The sequence below is a fragment of the Corvus kubaryi genome, unplaced genomic scaffold (assembly GCF_017639235.1).
Source record: "Corvus kubaryi isolate FWS band 111438036 unplaced genomic scaffold, C.kubaryi_AGA036_p1.0 37334, whole genome shotgun sequence".
Taxonomy (NCBI): domain Eukaryota; kingdom Metazoa; phylum Chordata; class Aves; order Passeriformes; family Corvidae; genus Corvus; species Corvus kubaryi.
The window spans coordinates 4,937,340-4,950,392 of NW_024581108.1; the positions used below are offsets into that span (position 1 = coordinate 4,937,340).

The 13,053-nt window shown below is 38.3% G+C and overlaps 1 protein-coding gene across 2 annotated transcripts in view; it reads right to left on the reverse strand.

Annotated features, from left to right (window-relative positions):
* DDX59 (DEAD-box helicase 59) overlaps window positions 1-13,053 on the reverse strand; it is a 24,624-nt gene that overhangs the window by 8,233 nt on the left and 3,338 nt on the right. For both annotated transcript variants that reach the window (XM_042029950.1, XM_042029952.1), the window contains exon 2: window positions 9,064-9,159. The gene's annotated coding sequence lies outside the window, so the exon portion shown is untranslated. The remainder of the gene's footprint in view (window positions 1-9,063; window positions 9,160-13,053) is intronic.

A 13,053-nucleotide genomic window follows, 5' to 3' on the forward strand; every position in this document is an offset into this window, starting at 1 on the left:
CACCGGCAACAGGGGCGGGCCGCAGCTCCCGGAGCTGCTGCTGCTGCCGGGGTCGGCTTGCGCTCGAGGCCTGCAGTCGCGTTTGTTACCCACAAAAATCGCATTCGTCGCCCCGTGTGCAACAAGCCAGTAATTACACACTCGAGAGAGATACTGATTATCTCAGAGTTGCAGAAGCCTGGGTTCGTGGTGGTATTCTACAAATCAAGCGCGCCAACTATCAAAACTTTTTACTATTTATACATTTTAGCCGACAAAGAAATTAGTGTTCCTTGGCTACAACTTACATCGTTCTCTTATTTATTAGAATTCTATCTTCTATTGTTAATGATTCCCTCCTCATGCTAATTAGTCTGCATGCTCAGTCTTTCTTTTTTGGTTTGGTGGGCCATGAGCCGGCGGCCGTGATCTCCCCCTGCCACAATTACCTTTTACCCAGTTGGAGCTGACTCAGCACAGTTGCTGAGTTGTCTTTATTAGTTTCTTCCTTATCTTGGGAATTCTGGTGAATGGCCTTGTGGGCTGTAAATCCTGCATTCTTGTTGTCCAGTATCAGTGGACATCCTTCTTCCCAGGTTTTGCCAACCTCCCCATAGGTCTGAGATCAGTGGAGCATGTCAAGCCCTAAATCTTGACAAGGCAATTCTACCAACAAGTAATTTGTTTTTCTAACACCTGGACATCACTTAGAGCTTACTTGTTAGCTGCTCTTTTTTTCACAGATTAAATTTCCCTTCTTGTTAATTATTAGGCTTGAAAGTATGTAAAGATCAAACAGAGAACAACCTTTCTTACAAAAATTGCACATATTCCACATTTAGCAACACAGTGGTGCGCAGCCCTCTGGCGCAAGACCTGTCATAGGTGGCATCACTGTGTCTGTACAGATCCTGGGTTTGAGTACAGACAAGAGGACCAGAGTATTCCCAAAGTAAAAGTTTACCCTATGACCATAAATGATTTGGTACATGGCAAAGATATCCTGCAGGAGCTCTCTGGGTTGATATACTCCCAGCCACTCTAGATGCCCTAAACCTTACCTCCCTGCTCTCTTCCAACATTAATCCCATTAAGCTGAAAGCATCCACACTGATGGGGAATTCCATTTCTGCCTCATTACTTCTGTTGGTGACTACCACCATCATCATTTCCTGCTGAAGAGAAAATCCATAGATCCTAACAGCCCCTTTGGAAGCACAACTTAATGGCAGTCCAGAGGACCAGTCAGAGGAGCCAGTGAGAGGAGGGTGAAAACACAGACACAAAGCTGGGGGCTTTCAAGCAGCTGTCTACAGCATTCTACAACATTCAAGTCCAGTCACACATGAAATATGGTTTATCTTAAAGTACCCCGGATTTTTCTGTAGTAGTTTGCTTCAAAGGTAGCGGTACAAAGTGCAAATAAGGGGGTTTGGTCTCTTTGGCATTTTTAATTAACTGCCAAAATTGAAAATATAATTGAACATTTGGAAAGTGGGCATCACTAGACTGAAAAACTGTCAGGCACCTTCCACCCACACTCCATACATTCCAGTGAAAATCTCCACCTTTCTCTGATTCAGCCTCTGTCATTCCCCTTTGTTTGCACTAACTTTCTTTCCTTCATTTTCCCTCCCTAACAGAAGTGTATTTCCTTCTCTTACTTCCATTTTTACAAGGTCATTTCCTGGAATTCAAAACATCATTTGCTAAACAAAGCAACAGTATTGCATTTCAACAATATGTAATATGATACAAGATGTTTCATACCCTATAGAGCCCATGCACAAAAATGCAAACAATCCTACATGTGTCAGCTCTTTCTATTTTTTCAGTGTGTAACAGTAGCCAGAAAAAACAAAGTTACTTTGTAGGAAATTGTCTTCTTGAGTGAGAAAGACTGCAGTAGAGATTGAAAAAAAGTTTTAGAAAAGGACTCTATGGATATTTAGAGGCATGAAAGGGCTTCCATGCAAGAAACAACTACGTAGACTCAACAGTCTGACAAAGAGATGACTAATGAACACGTACCAATAGAGCTACTGTACCTTGAGTGGCTCATAAAGGCTGGACAGCTACTGATAGTTCATTATTTCTTCCAACAAAAATCGTAACATGCTTTATAAAGTGTTCACCACAGAAAAGGAGTGCAAGCTTCCTCAGAATGGAGTAGGTTATTCTTTATTTACATGGAGAAGTTAATCAGTATAGATTTAACAAAACCTCTTCTGAAACAGATACTGTACTTTGTGAGCTCACCGAATAAATCGTTTTTTTTCCTGGGAAAAAGCATAAACATTCTAGTTCAGTCCCTTGCCTAAGCATTCTTTCAGAATGATGAAATATGTAAGAGTAAGAGGTGCCTTGGTGAATTTTATTTCCATCCTCTCAGCTCTTGGTGCTGCTAATCAGATCTGAGGTGGATGGCATTTTAATACGATTTTCCAATTTTTGTACCTTTAGAGTACACGAAATGTCCCAGAAAATACGCTCTCAGATATGCAACTAAGGGGCTTGTCTTGGTATTTTTCCTCCTAAAAACTAGTTAGTTCAAGAACTGGCAGAATAAAGGTGGATTTAAGTCCTGTTAAAAAATCATGAGCAATTATGGACAGTAATTTTTGCTCATTCTGGACAATTTATCTGGGGTTGTCATAAAGGAAAACATTAAGGTTTCCAGGGCAGCAAGGTAGCATTTTTATTTTGTATGATCACATTGTTATTTAATTGAGTAGGTAAAACACCAGCACTTCACAATATTCTCATCTTGCCTATGTTGCATGTGTACAATAGATGTTCAGGAAGCTACAACGTTTTGTTATTAGAAACCTCTGTACAAATATAGTCCTCATATAATTAAAATGTCTCTTCAGAGTAACTTCTGAAGTAAATATTAGGAGCTACAGAAATGTAACAACGCACACATGACCCCATGTGTACAAAAGACCAATACATACTGACAGATTTACGACATAAACATACAGCAAGAGATTATTTCAACTTCGAACTTCGTGCAAATTTCTGTTAAAATAACAAAGACAGTAACTATTGATTAAAAGTCAAAGAAAAAATGAAAACAATAACTCAAGCACAAATTATTAATAGTGAGTATCCCACTTTTTGGTCTATTTTAAATTATATCAGGAAGATTTTTTCATATTCACTCAAGGTTTATATAACAAATATACAGAAAGGATTCCTGTCCTCAGTTTAAAAGCAGCCATTTGCCCTATAACATATCACACACTTCATTTAGAAGCACGAATCAACCTTTCCCATCACTTGCAAACAATAAATAATTCAGTAAAACAAGATTGGATTAAAGCAGGAGACTGAAATCCCTCTCCTCCCAGGCACAGTAAATCCGTAAGAAACAGGCATTCCACATACTAATTCAGAGACAGCATCACAAGGATTGTAAAGAGCTGTCTGACTGTACCATCCACCTCGGCTCTCCACAGCGATACCGCCCAGAGCGACCCCGTTAATTCCAACCTGAACCAAATAGTCCCAGAACCAAAGCTCTGTGTACCTCTCCACACCTCTGGCAGGCAAGGTCTTCTCAAGTTCCACACAGGGATTTGAGGAACAGATAAAACCATCCCAAAGAGTAAGTGTCCAAAACATTTTAATACAGAGCATTTTAGGTTTCCTTTGTTAGCCAAAATATCTTCACTCAATGTCTGAATTTTCTACTTCGAGTGAGCTCCTAGTGTATGCAAATCTGCTGAGAATGGACTCAAACTGGAATCCAACCAGCACCTCGTGCATCACTCCCTCAAGTGGCAAGTGCCAGAACTGACAGATCTGACAATTAAAATGCGTCTAAAATCACATTTAAAGGAATAGCTTTGGGTTTTCTTTAAGCTATTAATTATTTTAAATATCTCAATATGTATCCTGTGTTACATTATTATAAACTAGGGAATTCCAGAGCCTTGATGTTGTTGTTCTATAACATTATAATGGATGAAGAACATTAAGTTTATGAAGATAACAATTAAAGAATAAAAAAATATTCTCTGGGTTTGTTTTTTTTCAAGTGTTCCACACTTAAGTACATATAAATGGAGTTAAGACAACATCCACTGCTTGGGTGAAAAGGAGGGAGATTGTCTTTCCATTCAGGAGGCGTGGAAGCCAAAGTATGTTTACTTGGGGATTGGTGCCTGTGTCTGCTCCACCTGATGTCATAAAACCAAATATTTTTCTGTTTCTTTAATGTTTGGGGATTTTGAAGCTGCTCAGCAGATTTTTAGGTAGGTACTCAACTGCAGCTCTAACCCAAAGCATATTTAATGAATAGTTCTTTGATTGGAGGAACCAGTGAGTCAATTACTCCACTGGTTTCTGAATTACAGCTTTAAAGGAACCACACAGGAAAAATCCAGATAATCTAAAAACAAATAATGGTGGCTAACCATTAACTAGACAATTCATATTCATGCAAAATGTCCTAATTTTGTACAGGTATTGCATACAGTATACTTATTCTGAGGCCTAGTTTTTCTAATTTTGTTTAATCTAAACAGGCAGATCCTAAGGTTTTTGAAAGTAAATCTTCAGTAAAAAAAAGACTTGAACTAATATTTTCAGGCTTCCTGAGCACCCTGTTTGTTTGAAGAGCCACATGTTTGAAGTCCCTGCAGAAATCTGTGGTAAAATTGGAATTTAAAAAACAATCTAATTAAATCTGAATTATCTGAATATTACTGAGGAGGTATAAAATTAAAAAAAAAAAGAAAAAGAAAAAGAACCACAAACAACAGCAATCCTGCCCTGAAGCTTCAGCATTAAATGCCACTAGTCCATAGGGAAATAACTCTATAGGGCAATTCATGAAAAAATTATGAACATAATTAATGTATTTGATTATATGCTCAAACAGTGCATATAATATTTACTTTGATAACTGATGGATTCCCTAATCCAGTATCACCATACTGTTAGCACAGCTATAAAAACTACAGTGAATACAATTACCAACCTTTGTGTACAAGATAGTCTCGCTTTTTGCAATTAAAAGGAATGATTTTAGGGTATGAGAATCATTTAAACTAATTTAAACTTAGAAACCTCCGTTAGGTGTATGAGACTAGAGAACAAGGATTTGATCAAAACATTGTGAAGACCATTGTCAAATTCCAGGGACTTCAGTAGGCAGCAAACTATAACCCAGAGCGTTAGAGAATTCAGGTGGAAATTAACAAGATTAAATAAATCTTGAAATATAACATAATTAGAATTAAGAATTAAAAATTCTCTCCTTTCATGTTAATCTCTTTTTCTTTCTGAGAGGATATATTTGTGTTCCAATTAGTAAGTTTGTTTGGAGGCAAAAGAGATTGGCATCTATTGTAACAGTAAGATAACATTCACACAACAGGCACTTACTAAAAGTAAACCCTTTTTTCCCCCTCCTTCGGGGTCTCAGACAAAAGGATGGGAGAAAAAAAGAGAAATTCCATAAGAGACAACAGGAATCATCAAGTTCCAGCTTGCCAGATGACCTGTGTCCAATGTGCATTGCCACCTGCCCATAAATAAACTCTCTTTCCAATCATATAACTTAAGAGATTAAGACCTTTCTAATTAAACAGCAAGTATAACAAACATGGCGGGTACATTGCATTCGTAGGGAGTGAAAGAAGCATAGAGTTAGAATCCAATAGTGTGACAAACTGAAGAAAAAAATTGTGTCTTAAACCTTTTGAGTAAATGGCTAATAAAATTTTCCTTCAACTACTAAAGCTCCTACCAGCATTGCTAGTTTTGGCAACAGAAACCACTGCAAGAACGGCCCAGAAAACAAGGAGAGCTGCTAGAAACCAGACTATTTATCAGTTCTCTTGTTAAAAGCTATGCCAGTATTAATCACTGGGTTTAGACTTCATGCTTCCCTACATTACATTTAGTCCTCCTTCTGTCTCTGCTTGAAGAATTAAATGGCCCTAGTTGAATCCCTCACCAAAAAAATCACTAAAGGTCACGGAAAGGCTGTAACTGCACTTGCAAAAAGTCAACTCGCTGCTGCAACAGTAGCAAGAAAGCTGTAAGTTCAGTAGCAAGAAAGGCTATAACTACACTTCCAAAAAGTCAACTTGTTGCTGCTGCTGCTGCAATTCAGGGTGTTCCTGCTCCAGTGTGACTGCCAGCTGTAACCATTGCCTTAGGAAGCCATTGGCAGCCTTTCTCCAGCAGAGGATCCCGCCAGCTCCTGGACTTTCTACCAGCAGCGGCCTTGGTGGCTGTGCAGCTCCAGAATCCAGATCTCAAAAGTTTCCTTGGTGTCAGCCTTTACCACTCCTCCAAGTGACTGTTTCTGTTGAGCTCTAGCCTCCAGATTTTTGAAGCTCTCAAACATCACTCTTTGTGTGCAGAGTATTACATGCAGTCTTAACAGTGTAATTAAAAAATACATCTTCTGGCTATTTTTTTTTCTAACAACTGCAGGTCTCAGATACTAATTTTACAGACTTGTGGCATACCTTACACTAATTTCACTAGCACAGAACTTTGTCAGGTGCTAAAAAAGGCAATGCACATGACTGCTAAGCAAAATAGAGGATACAAGAGCTGTGGCTTAGTTTACCAAGAAAAGTTACAACTGTGGTTAAAAGCTTTTCCAAAAGGATTGTAATGCAATAGAAATATATGGTCACCAAGAAGGCCATTTATCCATGACATTTTTAAACAGAAAAGTTAAATACCAGATGGCTTTAGTTTCAAAAGGCAAACCACTTTTTTTAGTTGCACACTCAAGGATCACAGACCACTGAAGTGAGACCAACAGGTTTGTCCTTCTGAAACTGTTACTTTCCTAAACTTTGTTGTGAGAACATGCAGACAATGCATTAGCTCTTGATAAAGCACAATGGCTATTAAAAAACAAAAGCAAACCTGAAAAATGCAACATACTTCTCACTATCATCCTTGAATGACTGCTCCCTATGCTTTTTATTGGGAAGATTCAAAGATGCCAGTAACCTTACAGCCGGTGACTGTAATAACAGAGGGTAACAAGACAGAAATAATGAATGCCTCCTTGTTAAGCAGTGTTGTTTGTGCTGTTCCAAGAGAGATTTGCCAAGAACTTTTCATGCAAACCTTATTTTTCTGGGATCTGTAACTTGGCGGCAAAAAATTCCAGCATGATACCCAGTTCAAAAGAATTCAGATTACAAGTTTTTAAATATATTTTTGAGTTTTGGAATAAATTAAATTTACACTAAATGAGGTAAACACTTTAGCACTTCATGTGTTTTTTAGTCGCTTTATTGAAAGAAAATTTGTGGTTATCAAGTTTGCACTCCAGATCATTATATGTTTTCTAACTCTTGGGTATTAAATAAGTCTGAAGTACTGCAGTGTGAAAGGAGACTTTGTGCTGTATGGTCAAGATTCCACTGACGTGTATTTTCTTTTTAAGGAAGACTGTATGAAATACATATGAAACACTCCTTATTCTATCTGCCAAGCAATTCAGTGGAATAAATCTGTGCTAAATCTTAATACAACTCAGCTGACCTGGGTATAATGCCAGGTTGTGAAAAAAACTGGCTGTTAACACATCATTCTCACAAAATAGAAGCCCAGGATTTCCATGTGAAATTATGTCAGGCTGGTTTTGTTCTGTATTGTTTTTGAACAAATGATTCAAAGCTTTGAGGCACACAGAAGTCCCATTTCAGTGTACCCATTTCTTTTTTGGCCCTTGACCCATTATAACCAGGTCATTTTGTAGAGTTCCTGGCCAAAGCAATATTCTTTCCTGTGGCAACTAGCAAGATATATAGAAATTAGATTTCAGGCACAAACCAGATTTCAGCTCAAGCTAAGGAAGCTCTCTATCAGGTAATAGCCAGTTGCCAAGAAGCAAGAAGGCTACGATGGTTGCCTAAGTGGTGGAAAAGTGGTGGGTTAGGCTTACACCTATGAGGAATAAACATCTCAGCAGTTCAAAAACTAAAGGAGATAATCAAAGTATATAAATATCATCAATATCAATAAATTACAAACTTTTCTTAATATATATAGTGAGGTAATTTCAAAGGAAACACTAGAAGGAAAAGGGTCAGAAAAAAACATGCGACACAGTATCTTAAAAAAGTTTCTGCTAATTTTCCTTACTAACTTGGGTTTTCTCCCCTAGATCACATTATCCCCCAAATATCTCTACCTACCTTACAGTTCAAGACAAATCAAAACTAAGTAACTCTATGAAACCACAGTCCCTCTGAGATTATTTGCAATTCAGCCAACATGCTGGGTGTATGAAGACATTACCATTCTTGAAGAGTTTGCATGAACTGGGACTTGGAGCAAAAAGGCAAGGTTGCCAAAAGGCTTCTGTCTTACTGACACTGTCTGCTCTGCAAGGAGTCATAAAGGGAGTCAGTGGTTACAAGAGGGTGTTGGCCCTGGGAAGCATGACATGTCATCCTTTAATGATTAAAGAGCCAGCAGAAGCACAGACACAGCATCTCCATTCAAATGGTTCTTAATCTTCTGTTGATAGACAGGAAACCTGTTCTCTAGCAGCAGTGAGGATATTTCTGTGGGACTGGGCTCTCTTAAATAACAAAATCAGAGCAATGCAGTAATCCAAGCCTTTTTTTGTTACCCTTTGCCTAGTCTTAAAATATCTAAAACTTGTATTGTTCTAACTCTGAACAAAAATGGTTCATCAGTTTGTTCAGCATTTCCACCATGGTATTCTTGTCTTTGACTAGAAGTCCTATGACATGTTACAACATAAATAGCATGTGGTTTGGGTTTTTTTTTTTGTTTCTACTGAACTATTCCACCTCCAGTTCATCTCTTTACCCAAAAAAGTTGAACAGTGTTCCTAATTATACCAGTACAATACCACTTAAGACCTTGGTGGTAAAAGAGAATAAAGCAAGGCTGTGTGCCCTCTACCTTGAACACACTTTCTTACTGAGACTGTTTTTGCTTCCCCAACACTTTTGGTGACCGTGTCTTACTTCTTTTCCCTTTTCTGAAAGTGCAGACTAGCAGCTGCAACAGAGATTTTCAAGTACCCCATTTCAACAGTTACCCAATGCATAGCAAAATACTCACTCATCTGAACAAGCTGGATCTGTGTCACACACTGGCATATTGCAGTGAAATCTGTTCTGTTCCCCTACATTCTCCAATCTGGCAATTGCTTCATTTCTGTTAAGAACAAATAAAAAAGGAGGAAAGAGTTTGACACAAACACAGAGACTTGCCAGATCAAAGAGAATAGATATACACCCCAGCAAGTTTCTCTTTTTGTATAAAATCTCCAGGTGTTACTTTAGTTGTTTCATGAAATAACCCCCTTGATTTGACACAGTGCCTGCTAGCATCCTTGCCCCCAAGTGATTCTCCACTCCTTTAGTAAATTATCATCCGTAAGAACTGAACTGTGGCTGTCAAAACAAACCCTGGACTGTGGGGGACTTTTCTGACTGTGCTGAAGTGCAAGTCCCAGGGGTACTTTGTCTGTCTCAGGCTGCTTCCGGGGCAGTGGCCATCACAACTGGGGCTCACACATGCCCTGAACAGCAAGGTCAGGGCCTCCTTCCTTCATCCATATTCAGCTACACGGGTGAATACAAAGAGAGAGCTCTGTTTCCAACACCCATGAAGATGATGGACAGTTCTATTCTTCGTGCCAACAAGGGGAACCATGACTGCTCCCTGCCCAGGTGAGATAGCAGAGATAACACTCCAGGCTTTAAGGGAGCCATGTATATAATAGAGAAAGAATAGCACAGGAGGACAGAATAACCAGAGAGATGTATAAACTTTTGTACTTAATTTCTCTTTTGAAATTTTCTACAAGAAAGACACCACCCAGTTTTTTTTCTTCAAGTACAAATAAACTGCATAACACCTTTAATCCAGAAAACCTATTATATATACACTTATATTTAATCATGTCTGTAGCACCAGTGATTTAAAATAGGAACAACACATAGAATTAACCTAAACTTAAAAAAAAAGTTTGTTGGAGCCAAGATTTTATTGCTAAATATATATGCACACATATTTGGTTTAAGGCTAGTATTAAAATAATTGTTGTTCGTCCCATGTTTCTAATATATATTAAAATTGGGGGAGTATTTAAATCAAATTGTTCTGTACATGGCTTAAACTTCCCATACATTTTTCTATCTTGAACATGTTTTCAAATGAATCATAAGGCAAACACCATGTAAAGCTACTCAGAAAATATTATAAACAAATTAAACTACACCAGAAGAGAATTAAATGTAACAGAGTTCTATACACTCAGGTTGGCATGACCTTACTATGCACACATAAATGGCTACAATAACAATCTTTGATATACACTTTCCACAGCTAATTTTTAAACACCAGCTATGTACACCTGCTCCCTAAAGTAATAAAAAAATTCCTCAATAACATGAAAATTCTCAGTAAGTTAAGGGAAATGGAAACTTCCTAAAAGTATCAGTGAAAATTTGGATTATGATGTTTCAAAGACATAAAAAACAAAACTTCATTGGATAGTCTCCTGTGCTATTCCCTTGCTTTCCCTTCCTCATTCATCTTCATTACCACCCCTTTGAAAAAAAAAGAATTTCATTGCAATTAAATGATACCAGAAGTTTACTGTTCAAACATAGCATTCTCTGCTCTTCACTGCTGCTCTCATTCAGACACACGTGAGCTTCAGTGAAAACTGGAAGCAGGGCCAAAACATGGGAAACTGAAGTCTATTCATGCTCTTCTAATAAATGATACATATATATGCTCAAAACAAACGAACTTTTATGAATGTTCAGATCTTTCTTCACATGTAGAAGCAGCACAAAAAAAGCTATTCACAGCACGAAAAAGTGCCCAATTTTGTATTCACTCTCATTCAGACTTAGTAAAAAAGCCTTACTAACTGATTTCAACTTCTTTTACCCAAATGTACAGTTTGAAAATGGGAGTCATGTCCATTTTCCTCTGAACTGGGAAGCAAATAAAGCATTATCTAACAATAATAACATGGTGCTTTATTTTTGTACAAAGTATTTTTCTGAATGCAAGTTTCCCACCATACATCTATTTTACAGTGCAGCTAAGCCATTTAAAGGTTATATTAATTAAAAATCACCCCCAGAATTTTCCTTAGACAACACGTCAGGCACTACATGGTCATAAAATGTATAGTACAGATCTTTCACTTAATGAAAGAGGGTAGGATCTTTTCCATACGTTTTAAAGTTTATAGTAAAAAATAGAAGTTATAGCAGGGTATTTTTTTCTTCACAGACAACCTGGCAATGGTGGAATGTCAAGAAGAAGAAAAGCCCTGGAATTAGGGAGTACTGCACAGCATATGTGGGAAGACAGCTCATCTGAAACCCCCTAGAACAAGAACAATTCCACCAGATGGGAAGAACACAAAAGAAGCCAGTGTGGAAATCAGATTTTCAAAATTAGAAGCAAATTTAAAAATCTCAGAAAACAAGACACCAAAGTAGCCAGAGAAAAAGACACAACAAACCAACCAGTCCTGAGCTTTGACAGAGGTGAGAAGTTTTGCCACAGATTTGTTGCCTGGCTGGTGACCCAGTGGAACTGGGTGGGGAAGACATAGATTTTTTTTTCCCCCTTTGCAGAACAACATTAGGTCAAAGCCAGGTTGAGGAAATGAAACCAGTAGTGTCCAAGTATTAAGAGAAATGACTGTTAGGTACCACACTTGATTCTCATTGAATAGCTTTTTGGTTGCGCAGATTTCAGTAGCAGTAATGAGCTAAAGTAGCTATTACTGCAATTTTTCTTCTTTTAGTTTTAACTGTATCAAAAATCACAGATGACTCAAGTAAAATGTCATACAAACCTTTGCTTTCCCTTTGGCTCATGACTACTAAAATATATAAAGTTGGTAAACTGTTGTCACCCCTCAGTACTTTCTGATTACAAACTAATAGAAGAATGTGAAAGACAGTAATTATGTAACTGTTCTTGTACTTTTGTATCATCCTAAAACAGGAAGAACACATTCCTTTCCAAAATCATGCTCTGGGAAAACTCCTAGTTTGCAGAAACTACATATATGCATGTTAGTAATAATGCCAAAGAACTTTAATAATTCAGACAATCATTCACTTGATTATCACAGAATAGCCTGGATTGGATGGGGTCTTAAAGATCACCTAGTTTTAAGAAAAGTGTTTTTAAGAGCTGCCAGCTCTGGTCAGTTTCTTTGTCCCTATGGGCAGTTTCCCAGGGAATCTCATTCACCAACTCCTTAAACAACTGGAAGTTTGTTCTTTCCAAGTTCAGGGTCCTGACTTAGCTCCTTGCCAGGCACACAATCCTCACAAACTCCACCAGGGAGTGGTCACTATAGCCCAAGCTGCCACCAATCTTCACCTCTCTAATAAGCTCATCTGCATTGGTAAGCACCAGCTCCCATAATCCTTCTCTTCTGGTTGGTTCATCTAATGCCTGGACCAGGAAAATGTCTCTACACACTCCAGGAGTCTCCTAGATTGCTTATAGCCAGCTGGATTGCTATTTAAAAATATAATATCTTAACTCTTACAGTTTTACCATTACCTATAAAGAAATATATTTAATAAAATATCATCGTTTAAGAGGCTGGAATATCAATAATTCCATTTCATAAGTCATCCTTAGGCTGTAATAACCTCACACAGTGATTTATAGACTACCTGTTCAACCTCACATACGTAATACAAAACCTGCTGAAGTCAACAAGCACGTTCCTTAGGGATCCCACTGGGACATGACTGGTTCTTGGTTTGTGCTTTGACAGTCTGACAGCACCACATCAAGTCATGCAAGCAGCCTCGCTGCCAGAGGTTACAGGCCACAGGGTGCACCCCTCCCTGTTGCAGTGGGGATCCTGCAACACGCATATATCAAACCAGGAGTCCCGTGGAAAGGAAATATATGTGGACAGACAGATTCTTGATAGCTGTTTCAGAGAGATGTTTATTTCTCCAGCCGCATGGCCGGAGCTCTGCCGAGGAACTGCTCCAGTCATGGGACCAAGGGTCCTTCTGCCCGCGCAGGGAACACAAACCAACCAAT